Source organism: Dermacentor silvarum, chromosome 2 (assembly GCF_013339745.2).
Source record: "Dermacentor silvarum isolate Dsil-2018 chromosome 2, BIME_Dsil_1.4, whole genome shotgun sequence".
NCBI classification, from domain to species: domain Eukaryota; kingdom Metazoa; phylum Arthropoda; class Arachnida; order Ixodida; family Ixodidae; genus Dermacentor; species Dermacentor silvarum.
In genome coordinates this window covers 162490097-162505208 of record NC_051155.1, presented here as the reverse complement: position 1 = coordinate 162505208, position 15112 = coordinate 162490097, and positions in this window count along the sequence as shown.

Here is a 15112-nt window from a genome sequence, read left to right as displayed (position 1 = left end):
GGCAGAATGGAGGCATCTTTAAGCGGACACGAAACTTTCCCCTCTCCCTTTTTAAACCACCCAGGCACGTACGCCGATATCTGGTTCTTTATGTCAACTGCCTTAACTCTTTAGTTAGCAAGCTTATAAAGATCGATTGGTTTGATCGACAGTTTTTCTAGGCGCTGTTAAACATTTCCGTTGGAATTCATCTACGAGCAGCGTCATTGCACCGTCTGAAATGACGACTGAACTTTAACTGCTTGTCAAACTTGACAAATTTTCGCAAATTGGGGAGCTTGAAAAAAAAAAAAACAACTTCGACTGGAGTCGAAGACTGTCGTACGTTCTGGAGGAATCCAAATGGAGGACAGCCAAAATAATTCCGCTGCTGTAAAAACCAGGGAGCTGGTTACAACCTTGACAATATTACGCCTATTTCTCTTACATCAAATATGGGCAAACTTATTGAAATAATTTCATGTAACCTCATTACCGATCATATAGATCATATAGATCATATATACCTGAAAATGTGTTGCTGTAGGCCCAAGTCAAATATATAGGATTCCCGGCCTGGTCTCTCTATTTGGGGTGAGCATGCATGTAGACTTGGAAAGCCGCTTGCAACTTGCTCGGCATAGAAAAGAATTTAGTGCATGAGTGACTCTTGACATAGCAAAAACTTATGATAGCGTCGAGTACTCACTACTGCTGGACAGATTACAGTCCTACAATTTTCCTAGATATATAACGGCGCCGATTTTAGAATTTTTAGGAAACAGAATTTCGTTGTTTTCAATACGGTTTTTCGTCAGCGAAGTACAAGCAGACAACAGGGCCGGGTGCCCCAAGGGTCTGTTCTGTCGCTTGTAATTTTTTACCTGTTGGCGAGTTCAGTTCCGCTGCTCCAGGATGTGCATCTGTATATATGTCTATGTATAGACGACATCATTATTTCTCGTGGCAGCGAGAAACATCGATTCCCTTTACCCGTCCTTGCAAGCATACATATGTACTCTAGAGGAGCGGCTTCCTAATCGTCATCTGTCACTAAACGTATACAAAAGTGTTGTCCTTGCCTCCTCGCTTTCAAGACCGATATAGATATTATTCGTACATGATCAGAGAACCATTCTTCAGACAGAGTCGCTTAATTAAGTACCTGGGTATTACATATGACGGAGAACTTAATTAACTGGTGTTATCGCATAGAACATATTGCAACTAAAGGAACACGTATACTACGTAGAATCAGTAACCGGCGTTCTGGTATGCGAAGTGATAAATTAATTATGATTTACCGTATGTATGCACGACCGATTTTGGAATTTGGCTTTTTTTTCTGGAAGTGCGACATATGAAATAAAACCACTTGTTCTTTTAGAGAGGAAAGCTCTTCGAATGTGTTTAGATCAATTCCTAAATTCGTTGCTAATTATGTGTTATAGCAGGAAATACACCTGCCTTCTCTTCACACGAAATTCCACATGCTTACGGTTCAAACCTACTTATTAAGAACTTATGAATCATCTATGCGACGTACAAAATATGCATTTGTTTGTGAATCACATTCATTTTTTTGAGAACACGTGCCCACGGTTGCATACCCCGCAGGTTGTATTTGTGCAGGCGCAATTAGCCCTTTTAACTGTTCGTATTCGGGAGATCATTCCATTCGACAGTTCCACGAATCCACGTAGTCACTCAAAATTGAATTTGCAGACAATACTTTCCGCTAAATTGCTGCCCCCAACACATCTGAATGTTCAATTGCAAGATTTTCCCAATAACATATAGCGACTGACGTTTCCTCCTGTGAAGAGAAGGCAAGCGTGGGAATCTACTCACCATCTTTTGACTTGTGTTCTTCACTTCCCCTATATATATATATATATATATATATATATATATATATATATATATATATATATATATATATATATATATATATATATAATGCCACGAGACAGTGAAGGGGCTGCTACTGTCGGTCGGACGAAGACGACGGCGACGAAGTAGCCAGAGGCGCGCGACAGCCTTGCATCCGTCGCCGCTGCTTGTGTCCTTAAATAAACGTTATCCCCGTAACTACTTTTGGTGGAAGTGCTGGGTAAACCTGCCAACGTGCCGGCTCCGTCAACCAAGCACGGAACTTCGAAGCGGTCGCCGTCTTGGTTGCTCCGCGATGACCAGTGAAGGGCCGACGGTGCAGCAGCCACCGGCTCCTGTGATTCTTTTGCACCCACAAGACCCGGGAACCTTTTCTGGCACAGATGGCTTGGATGTCGAAGACTGGATCGACATGTACGAACGCGTCAGCAACCACGACAGGTGGGACCCCACGGTTATGTTAGCCAACGCGATCTTCTATCTGAAAGGAACGGCACACGTGTGGTACCGGACGCATGAAGAAGATCTTACAAGTTGGGGCGCTTGCAAGGCGAAGCTGTGTGAGTTGTTCGGCAGATCATTTGGCCGACAGCAGGCTGCTAAAAAGGAGTTGGGATCTTGTGTCCAGACGACCACTGAATCGTACATTTCGTACATACAGGACGTACTGGGCCTTTGTCGAAAAGTTGACGCAAAAATGGCCGAAGATGACAAGATATCGCATATTTTGAAAGGAATAGCCGACGACGCGTTTAATCTACTGGTGTGTAAGGACTATACGACGGTCGACGCCATAGTTAAGGAATACCAGCGCTTTGAACAAGCGAAGAGTCGCTGCATCACCCGCCAGTTCCTTCGGTTATACCTAACACCGCCGCCACATCATCATGCGAAGACCCACCGACGTCTGTACAGGCTACAGCGTCAGAAGATGTAACGCGCATTGTCCGCCGCGAACTCGAAGCTCTAGCACCTATACGGCCGCTATTCCAGATGTTCAGTCAGCCAACCTGCCCACCGTGTCGCTCATACAAGCAGTCGTCCGCCAGGAGTACGCGAACATGGGATTATCATCGGCCGTCTGTTCCATCCGTACATCCGAACGTACCCCACACCTCCACCAAGCTATATACAAGGTTTGGACAAGCAGCGGCGACGGATGCAAGGCTGTCGCGCGCCTCTGGCTACTTCGTCGCCGTCGTCTTCGTCCGACCGACAGTGTATGTATGTATATATATATATATATAGTTACATTACTGGAAAGCAATTTCCTACCAGAGATCGCGAACAACGAGAATCTTATTTCATCTGCAAGCTTATTAGCACAATCAAAAATGGAATAAATGAACACCCCATTCTTAGAAGGCGAGTGCACCTCATCTGAATACTTCCCACCCTCTTACTCCCATTTTTGGATAAAAATCCTGTACGACGAATACGTACGTTCTTTTGCTATGACCAACTACCCCACCCTCTAACTTCTGCATATATATTTGGTTTATGCATATGCGCCACGCTCTGCATGGGGCTCCCTTTGATGACCGCACTGTGCACAGCGTGTCCACGGCCAGCCTGCACAGACAAATACTTCCAGTGATCGTATTATATGGTGACTTATTGCTTACCTAGTTCTTTTAATGATGTTAATGCTTTTATTTCGTACACCTCTGTTTCTTTTTCCATTTAACTTTTTCATTTGTTATTTTTTTCTACTTCTCTTTAGGCGACGCCCGCTACGCGCTAAGCGCGTCCTGCAGGACCTAAATAAAATTTTCCAGTCCACTCCAGTCTCCTCTTTATTTATATTTAAAGTACAAGTCAGGGCCACGGCCGCCTGGAATAGGGTGGCCATCCACATCCGGGCATCAACAGCAATTGGCCTCTGCTGTAAAGTTAATAAACTCACTCACAGGCCAGTTGGAGGAATCTATTCTTGCAGTCTGCTCGCGCGCGTGGTTTGAACAACGATTTCACTTATGTCGCCGCGTCACCCCTTTGCTTCCCCGCTTCTTGTCAATCCTTTCTCCTGCTTCGACAACGAAGTTTGTTATGGCGGGAACGAACAAACAAGCCGCGCACCGCGGCATCAACTGGAGCTGGCTTACGGTCGTCACACCTTCTTCACGGGTGCCGCAGCGGGAGGCAGTTCACCCCAGAAGACAACAAACGGCACCGCGTGCACTGAACCTGTTCGCGTTTTTACCTAAACTCGCTTCTTGTGCTACGTTTGCCCTCCCAGCCGAACTGGGGGCCCTCGTAAATCGCGCACTCGTTAAGGTAAGCCCTTCCTACACAAACTCTTCAATGGCTATTGGCATGAATCCTTGTCTTTACTCTCTGTATCCCTCTCTCACAAGCTTTTTTTTTTTTTTTTTTACCTGTGGACAGTGGTATAAAAACAGACTCTGTACATTTTCTTTTCAGTCTTGAGAAATGTCGGTCTCCAGCCGAAATAAACAGTTCGACAGCGAAGCTGTTAAGGGCTCACCTTTCGATCGACGCGTCCGGCAATAGAAAAAAAATTACACCATCTTCCCGAGGGGAACCATGGGCTGATGCGGAGCATCGCGGTCGTTATAACGGCGTTAATTACGTTGTTATTACGGTGTTATTAACGTTGTTAACTTGGTGTTATTACGTTTTTATTACGTGTTAACTTGCGTTAATCACCATCACATCGCGTGAACGCCGTTATAACGACCGCGATGCTCCGCATCCGCCCATGGTTCCCCTCGGGAAGATGGTGTAATTTTATTTGAAGAAGAGTAATGAAATTGCGTAGACGAAGGTGAAACTGTTAACGAATGTCTTTATTGAGCAGCGTCTATTTGAGGTGTGCACTTGCTTTGAGTATGATGGCTTTGTGGTCGGTGAAATGAACTGTGAGTGGATTTCGTAGCAGTGGTTGTATCTTGAAATTGCTGAAGACGTGATCGGTGCATGTTCCGTGAATGGTAGTTGGCTGTTGTTTGCGGTCGTCGTGTAATGCGTGTTGTCTATAGCGAGTGGTGTGATCGTTGTTGACGTTTACACGCGGCTTCCCGTTCTCGAACTTCGGGTTCCGCCGCTCGCTTCGTACGTTTACGTTGAACTTCACGGTCCCGAACCTCAGGTTCTGCTGCTCGACGTTCTCGAACCGACGCTGCTTCACGTTCTCGAAGGTCAGGTACCGCCGCTCGCTTCGTACGTTTACGTTGAACTTCACGGTCCCGAACCTCAGGTTCTGCTGCTCGACGTTCTCGAACCGACGCTGCTTCACGTTCTCGAAGGTCAGGTACCGCCGCTCGCTTCGTACGTTTACGTTGAACTTAACGGTCCCGAACCTCAGGTTCTGCTGCTCGACGTTCACGAACCAACGCGGCTTCCCGTTCTCGAAGGTCGGGTTCCGCCGCTCGCTTCGTACGTTTACGTTGAACTTCACGGTCCCGAACCTCAGGTTCTGCTGCTCGACGTTCACGAACCAACGCGGCTTCCCGTTCTCGAAGCTCAGGATCCGCTGCTCGACGTTGACGTTTCGAACCGGCTTCGCGTTCTCGAAGTGTGGAATCCGCTGCTCGACGCTGATGTTTCGAAGCGGCTTCGCGTTGGCGAACTAAATCTGGATCCTCTGCGCGTCGCCGACGTTTACGTTCTGCGTCGCGAGCTCTTCTCTGCGCAGCCTTGTCTTCAGAGGTGCTCGCGGTTCTGTTAATGAACTGGCTGCTGCTGTTTGAAAATGTGCCAGACAGTTCGTTGATATATTCGTTGGCGTCCATTCAGCGCATCGGACGGCCCAGCGTGACTAAACCGAAGCAGCAACTGAGGCAGCGGCGCATGCACCGGGTTTATATAAGCAGCTGGCGCGGAGAGGAGGAGGAGAGAGACAGGCGCGCATGCGCGCGCTATCGCACAAGTGGCGGATGAAGACACGGAGGGAGAAGCGCGTTATCGAACAGATGGCGTGGAGAGGGGGAGAGAGGCGTTATCGCACAGCTGGCGTGGAGAGAATGAGGAGAGGTGCGGACGGACGCCGATGCCAACGACGCCGCGGGACAGGCCGCCGCTATAAGATGCTGCGCATATAAAACTCTCATTGGCCATATGCTGTATGTGCGAGTGAAAGCGCGCGAGGGCGAGGGACGCGCCCTTTCACGGGGAGCCAACGCACGGCGGAGAGCAAACGCGACTTCCCACTGGAAGGGGTTAGCCGTGCTCCCTCAAGGGCTGCAGAAGATAGCGCCATTTTCTTTTCCAAATGAACCACTTAGTAGTAGTGGTGGGCGAGGAGGGTATCGAGGCACCCTGTGCGTGTGCGCGCCCGCTCTCCCACTGCGGCGCATGCGCGCAGCCCTGCCGGCCTCTGCCGCCCACTCTCTCTGAGCTCTCGCCCACCTCTCCCCTAGCAGTGTCGACAACTGCGTGTATATACCGTTCGTCACGTCAGCGCCTCCTCTATTTTATGAAAAAAAAATAGAGGAGGCGCTGGTCACGTGGCCAGCGTTTTGACTGCGGTTGTGTGCGGTCACGCAGACAATGCGCACAACTGTTGTCGACGGCGGCAGCGTTTTGCCCGCGTTCGCACCGAACGCGCGCGGCGTTGGTGACGTGTTTATGAAGAACGTGCCAACCTTTGCCGTACACCCTATAGCGGTGTACCGTAGCGACCATAAGGCTATGGTCCCTGTGGTCACTAAATAAATGAAAACCACCGGATCATATATAGTTCTCATTCTGTAATAGTTCAAATAACCAATTACGCCATCACATCTTAATAGTCATAATCAGAAATACATAATTCCCACCATAGTACAGCTTCGCTGGTCTTCCATCTCCACCACAGTGGAAGGGCTGACAGTTTTTTTTAAAGGACCCCTCACCCGGTCTAGCTATTTTGAACTGACAAGCGCAGTGCATACAATGCGCGCTAACGATCGTGCCTGCAAAATATTACACCGCTACGCGCCGCGACAAGAGCTGAAATTTCAAACTAAACGCCGTTCGCCCTTTCCCTCGCGGGCGCCGGGCTCCCAGCCAGAGTCGACGCCAATCGCGCAAATGCGCAACGTGCGTGGCCGTACCACCGTAGCCGTACTGTGAGGTCACTCTCAGTGACACGTGACCTCCATAATTAGTCAAGGCAACATCAGTTATTTGTTTCATCTGTTGCTTCAACAGACGAATTAAGGTTTAGAGAAATAATAAAACCGACAAACAGAATGTCTCCGTGTCTTTGTTTTACTTCGTACCGTAGCAAGAGAGATGTACTTCCGTTTCGTCTGCTTGTTCCGATGTCGTGCACTCGCGCGCGCAGAGGGCGAAACTGTGCCATTTTCTACCGTGTTCCAGGTCGCGATCATGCTCTGTGATCCGCTTGCGTCTGCCTCAGTGTTCCGCGCGCGAAATCGTCCGCTGCGCAAAACGAGACAAACGCAACAAACAGCTCTTGCGCGAGACCGTCACCGGAAGTGCGCCGCGCAGCAAAAAAAAAAAAAAAAAAAAAAGCGAGGGAAAGAAAAGGAAGTCGAGGCCTGTGACGTATTCATCACGTGATCCTCCAGCGCCGCTATGGGAGAACGCAGGGAAATAATTTCGCTCGCGGAGGTTAGGCGGGGGCAAGTGGATCGAGAGTGATATATGTTGGCGGTGACGCTCACCTCCCGAAATCATGGGTTCGTGGCACTTTAAATATTTCTATCTTTTCTTTGTTATTGCTAACCAAGTTTGAAAAAGTATTGCGGTAGAACGCTCTCTACAGGACACGTAACAACTTCCAGCGTATAGCCAAAATTTGCTATGGGGCCTGGTGAGGGGCACCTAAAAGAGGTAAATAAAATTATGTATGCATATATAAACAAGAGTTGAAAAGAAATGGAAGGGCTCGATTTTTGTTAATCATCACCATATAAAGCCTTGGCTTCACTGTATATATATATATATATATATATATATATATATATATATATATATATAGAGAGAGAGAGAGAGAGAGAGAGTGGATAGAGGGAGAGGGCTTATAAAAGCTCGCTGGGCCGTTGCCCCCGCCGGGAAAATCAAAACTCTAGGCCCATGGCAGAACCCATCTCACGATGACTTTAGCGTTGATGTCATTAGCATTCAAGCAATGTAGCGCGCACACCGTATTGCGGAACACGCCTTTATAAGCCGCGCGCACATGCGGACACGCGATTAAAAAAAAAAGAAAAAAGAACTTCTGTCTACTGTTTTCTGCATTGATGTCACAATGGCTATAAAAGCACCGCCGGGTAGCTGGCGAATGTAGAATTTTGTCAATTTCCTTGGAAATCGTACAAGGTTGATTGCAGCCGTCCGGCACGCGCAAGGTAATGAAACGCGTCTTCGCACGTTTTCTTCTGCTTGCTCTCTAAGATATTATTAGGGCATCGTCGTAAGCGAATATTCCAAGTTTCGAATATTAATCGAATATTGTACACCAACGTTTCCTATTCATATTCAAAAAGGGACTATTAAGAATTTTCTAACGAAATACTTCGCAAAAATCGACTGGCTGTTGAAGTCCCGTTACTATTATAAATGTGCTAAACAAAGTATATCAAAATATCAAAAGGGAAACAACGACAAAAGTTGTTCAAAGGATGCAGGAACAAAATGTATAATAACGAAACGTTCGCGATTTCACCGTGGTAGCTTACATGACAACCTGTGAGTATTGCTTGTAGTCTGTCATTTAATGTTTTTGGCAGTTTATAGTCATGTATCAGTTTTATCTTCTACGCTATCACCTGAGATGTTTTTCTCGCAACCGGCCCTTATACATGTTTTTGAAGCTCGCAAATCCTTCACCAGCTTTTTTTTTTTTTTTTTTTACTACAACTTTCGAGTGTCTTTTTTTTTTTTTTCGGCAGCCTTTCAGTTAGCCTGTTTGTAAAGCTCTGTTCAATACTGCCGCCAGTCATTCTTTTAAATATGTGACACTATTTATTTGTTCAGTTTTTTAATGATGAGTAGTCATTTTGTTTCTCCTGAGAACATTTACACCGGTGCGAATACTTTAAACGCACGAAGGCAGCGGGCACAAAAACGAGAAGGCAGATTTTGTCAACAATAAGCGTCTTCTCTATTTGTTCTCCCCGACAGCCGTCGCTAAAGCTTTGCCCGATGTATCCACTGTATAGGTGTGTCTATATTCTATAGTCAAAATTGCGGTTTATTAAAGGTTATTGTCGCACCTCGCGACCATCGGTGCAACGATAAAACCCCTCAAGCGTATATTACTCACATTTTTCCTCTACGTTAAAGGCGCCTGGGATAACGAAGCATTTTTAATGAGATTAGCGTTATTTGCCTATTTCAGGCACTCTGAAACTATCTATCTATCTATCTATCTATCTGTCTGTCTGTCTGTCTGTCTGTCTGTCTGTCTGTCTGTCTGTCTGTCTGTCTGTCTGTCTGTCTGTCTGTCTGTCTGTCTGTCTGTCTGTCTGTCTGTCTGTCTGTCTGTCTGTCTGTCTGTCTGTCTGTCTGTCTGTCTGTCTGTCTGTCTGTCTGTCTGTCTGTCTGTCTGTCTGTCTGTCTGTCTGTCTGTCTGTCTGTCTGTCTGTCTGTCTGTCTGTCTGTCTGTCTGTCTGTCTGTCTGTCTGTCTGTCTGTCTGTCTGTCTGTCTGTCTGTCTGTCTGTCTGTCTGTCTGTCTGTCTGTCTGTCTGTCTGTCTGTCTGTCTGTCTGTCTGTCTGTCTGTCTGTCTGTCTGTCTGTCTGTCTGTCTGTCTGTCTGTCTGTCTGTCTGTCAGTCCGTCTGTCAGTCTGTCTGTCTGTCCGTCCGTCCGTCCGTCCGTCCGTCCGTCCGAAAACCTAAATTGCTTGAAATTCAGCGCATGACTGTCAAACCAAATTTCTCGTCGAGGTGCCGTGTCGAAGTGCAGAAGGACCGCAAGATTACGCCGAGAGCCCAAGAAACCAGGCTACATAAAAAAAAGACAGACAGACAGACAGACAGACAGACAGACAGACAGACAGACAGACAGACAGACAGACAGACAGACAGACAGACGGACGGACGGACGGACGGACGGACGGACGGACGTCTGTCTGTCTGTCTGTCTGTCTGTCCGTGTCCGTCCGTCCGTCCGTACGTCTGTCCGTCTGTCTTTTTTTTTATGTAGCCTGGTTTCTTGGGCTCTCGGCGTATTCTTGCGGTCCTTCTGCACTTCGACACGGCACCTCGACGAGAAATTTTGTTTGACAGTCATGCGCTGAATTTCAAGCAATTTAGGTTTTCGGCACGGCATCGAGCGTTGCGACGCAGTAAGCGAAAAACAATTTGCGAGTTTTATATGGGCCCCAACATTATTGTAATTTACTTCGGTAGTATTTGGGCCCGCTCGCCGCACCTGGCGTTGTGACGCAGTTAGCGAAATGCATCTCGGCCGTTGGGACGCGGTTAGTTTCGCGAATACTGAATCTTACTGGGACAAGTTGGTGGCGCTTTCTCAGACGCTCAACATTATTGTAATTTCGGTACTTTTTGTGGTACTTTTGGGGCTATTTGGCCGCACCCGGCGTTGTGACCCAATTAGCGAAAAGCATCTCGGCCGTTGTAACGCGTGTCGTGTGTACTCACGCGTGTCGAAAACGCAACGAGAGATTGCCAAGCCAAGAGTAATAACACGGGAGTGAGTTGCTTGCGCCGGCAAACGCGCGGAAGATAACGCCGAGCAGCTCACAAACCAGGAACTTGTAACTCGAAAATTCCGTCTTCTGAACGACTGAAAACAGGTTTTGCACACACGCATTTGTCTTGAGTGCTAGTAGAAGGCATTCTGCGAGCGTCTAGCGTGGTCTGGATGGGAGCCTCCGTTGTGGACATCTCTGTGTACGTGGCGTACCATCATGTCGGCTAAAGCCAACTTGTCTCGAAAACGTGCAATCACCCGTGTATTTGTGTTCTTAAAGTGCAGTAAATAGGGCCCATGAATGGGGGAATGCTAGGAAATCAGATGATTTCGTCATATTTTATGCATGGTATTGTTTGGGATAAGTTTGGTATTTTCTACGCCATGCTTGTAAAAGCAAATTGCTTTAGTTTGTAATCTCGCCCATTCACAACTTTCGCACGTTTCGCCTCTACACTGTTGAACCAGGGTGAGGATTTATCCCACCGCTTCGACCAGTTTGTTGCGGGTCGGAGATTTATCCGCCGCTGCTGCCAGTTTGTTGAGACTCGGGCCGTCTTGTTCGCTGAACTCCGCCTCCAATGTTGCACCTTCGAAGCAAGGACGAGGCAATCCGGAAACAGGGGGTTGACACTCCTTCCACGAAAGTCGGTGACCTGTTTCTTGCCCTCCGACGGTCATCTTGCCCGGGTCGGGAGAATGGCCTTTGCACTAATCCCCGCGTCTAACGAAGGGGGGCAAGCTTCGTGAGCTTCTTTGTCATCGCGTCCCAGCCGGTGTCGCGCAGCGTCGCCAAGTAGGCGGCTGCTGATGAAGGGGGTGGCATCGGGGGAAGCACCTAAAGAATGCGCACTGCCTAGTTGGGGCGCTTGTTTGCCCGTCTCGTCGGTGTCTGGCACTGTCGCCAGCTGGGCGACGCTCATGAAAGGGCCTGCCTCGATGGGAAACAATCAAAGAATGCGCCCGGCCGATTCGGGACGCAACAACAGGCAGTTTTCCTATAGGGTCTAAATACGAAAATGACACATGCTTGTTATTTACTTTTTTCAGCTCGTGCAATCCGGTGAAGCTCCGTACGGAAACTACTGTTCTTGCCTGGTGCCACAGCATTAGATGAACGCACCAAAAGCCCGGAACGAGCGTTTATATAGAGCAATATAAGCATTTCCTAATTTCACAAGGCATATTGCGTCTACCTTATGAAATTGAACGTTGCACATATTCGATGGAGGCTTGTAAAGATATATCAATATATTGTCAGTCATACTTATTTTACTAAAGAACAAAAAAAAAACGATTCCTCGCGAAGACAGCGCACGGTTGAACAGTATATCAGCAAAAAATTTAAAAATCGCATTTTCGCTCGAAAGGCGAAACGATAGCAAATTAGTGAACAGTTATACGAAGTAAGGATAGTAGCTTTAACGGCCGTATAAGCTTGTAAACATAAGCACACTAACTAAATTAACAAGCACGTCACGCGCGTGCAAGTAAACATGAACACATCTCACTCGATGACCGCGGAAGCTCGCTGTCAAAACGCTGGAGTGAGTAAGCGCAGCAGCAGCAGCAGCGATCGAATCGTGCTGCGTCCCGCATCAATGCCGCGAAAACACAGCGCACGGTGGACAGTGCCCCCGTCGCTGATGGCTTTCAAGATACAGCGGCCCGCAGATATAGAACCGCAGCAGACTCTAAAAACGAGCACCTTTATTCCCTGGATCCTGATCTGAAGCTCCGCCTTCCACATGGCTTACCACGACGGGAGGTAACTCTAACTTGTAGCCTATGGCTTGGAGTAGCTTTTGCAAATGCGTACTCATACCTTATCGGAATGGCCACAGGTCCAGATTGTGAAGTTTGCGGGTCAAAGAGACGATAGCGCACCTTCTGTGTGATTGTCGTCGTTTAGTGCACAAATAGAAGTCTTCCGCACCACGCTCGACAAGATTGACAGCCGTCCCCTTACGGAAGCCATATTTCTTGGACCCTGGTACCAGCCGACGTCGGCACGAACTTCTTTAAAAACGCTATTGCGCTTTTTAAAAGAAACAGGACTTATTGAAAAACTATAGGATGTGTGAACTGATGCATACCTTTTTTTTTATCTTCTCTTCTTTTGTAATCTTTTCTGACGATTTAAAAAAAGAGGAAAGGCGTTACGCGAAGAAAACCTAGTGCGTATTGTTTCCAGTACAGTGGAGTAGCCACCAGTAACTTTTTCGCTACTAATATTTAATTAGGTAATTGTCATGAATTATCTAACTCGAGAAGTACTGTCCTAATTGTCAAAGTGTCAATGAGAAGATTCTAGAGCAACATAAAAAACTCCCGATGCAGCTTTCTGTTGCTCAATACCTGCTACATAAATGTGTTCTTCCGAGCGTGAAAGAAGCCCGCGAATACACGCAGAATTGCCGCGCGACTGGCCGCTCGAGGCATTTTGAGTGTATTCGCGGAGGTATTATACAGCCTCACACTCACAATACGCCCGCACAGAAACGCATACACACAAATGCACGCATGTACACACTGCGCGAATGCTCGCACACGCACTCGCGTGCATGCAAATGCAAATAAGGAGGCACGCGCACACATACATGTGGCATACAAGCATACACATGCACGCTGAAGACGTGCACAAGCATAATCACTACCTTTCCCTCCCGGTTTACTCTCAAAAACCTGCGCGTGCAAACAGACTGAATAACAACGCCAGATCCAATGAATCGATTTACGATTTCAATTCCGCGCTTTTTCAAGTGAATCTACCTCTGGCGTGTGATTGCAGAACGATTTGCTCCTGTAGTGTGGCTTCACCGCTCAAACATGACAATAATACTGCTTTAATGCAGCACCATTGTTACGACTAAGTACCGTAAATGCATATGCTGTTACGAGGGAATATCCTCTCGGCGCTGTCAGTCGAAATTTGTTGATAATCGGCCGATATTCTGAAATATAATTTCCTAAAAATTGCGCCCATCCCCATTCAGTTACGCTTGTACATTGCCGTGAAGTTAGTTCCACAGAATGGCGAAGGGGCAATGTCCAGGATTACTGGACATTAAATATTCAAGAACAAGCAATGCAGAGGAAACAATGTAATTAAGTTAAGAGACATTGTCGTATTACTTTTTTGGGCATAGTCACTAGGTTCACATCATATACTTGATACAGATATCAAGCGCTTTTGGAAGCGTGCGTTTTAATATGCATTTGCCGTAAGTTATTCTGTGCGAATAAGCTTGCCACATGTGTCAATTTTAGTCGTTATCTAGTTTGTTAGGATCGTTAAAACCTTTTGTTAGTATCATTTTTGTACGTTATTCTTCTGACGCTTGAGAGCTTTCCTGTTATGTAGTCGATATGCTCGTCCCACGTCAGATGCTCAGTGCAAAACACACGTAATATTTCAAATTACCTTACAATATATCGACTCTACAGACATCAAACATAGTATAATGTCGTCGTCTGCATGCATACTTTTGTTTCATGGGCGGCAAACGATCGAGACGTCCCGTTTATATATCGCTATTTACCTTGAAACGACTCGGATATTCTGAAGAAACCTCGCGGGACTCAACTCTTTCGTTGCTAGAAGGATACAAGCACCGACTGAAGTTGCTTACTCAACCGGTTATATTGCACGAAATGGTCGTGTGAGTAGTCTCGGTTTCTTTCTGGAATGTTTGATAACTCTCACTATATACATTAAAACTCATGGAGCTTCCCTAATCGGCAGACTTTTCACTATAAGGTTCCCCGCGCAGTTGTGACGTCACTTGTAGGCATGGTCCTTTGCGATCACCGCGAAGAATTAAGCTCGAGCCTCTTAACGGGCCTGACTGTCTGTCGGCGAGAGCCATGTGCACAAGCCCCGCGGGCGAATACGCACGCACTCTGGCTCCTTGACAGATATACGAGTAGAGTATTCGTTGTCCCATCCCGTAACAAGCACGCAGTGCGGGCCGTCATTTGGGCTGCCCACAACGAGTGTACGCGGTGTTGACAGGCGACAGCGACAAAAGGGAAACGAGCGCCGCTCCGATACGCTCTTGATTTGTGGCATTCTGTCGCGGCGAGAGTGGACGAAGAGGCCGGCTCTCAAAAGCCCACCCCGCCGCCCCTGAGGGCTTTCTCGTGTGTCTTCCAGTGTGAAAGCGCGCGCGGCGGCTGCTGCTACTACCGCAAGAGAGGGACCAACAATGGCCGGTGGCACTGAAAACAGGCCGCCGCGATCGCTTTTTTTTTTTCACTGCCCAGTTACGTGCAGCTGCACGCAAGGTCGGCACGGTTGCTGCAAACGATACCCGAATCACTCACGGCACGCTGCAATGCTACTGCGCGGCAGGAGAAGACGCTATTAACCAATGGATTTCACGCGCGGAGGTGGTTGTTTGTAGCTTAGCTCTAGATTATGGTGGAAACTGTGCTAACTGCAGCGAGAAATCGGAGCGTTTTCTTTGTTTTTTCATAGCGTTTTGCGCGAACGAAAAAACGTGCGAGAGAAGTGGAAGTGTGAGACGAAAAGACTGAAAGAGAAGGGTTTCCACGAGGTTTTTAGACTTCTGCGCGAATGAACGGAACTCTAGCTGCAGAAGCCGCGCCG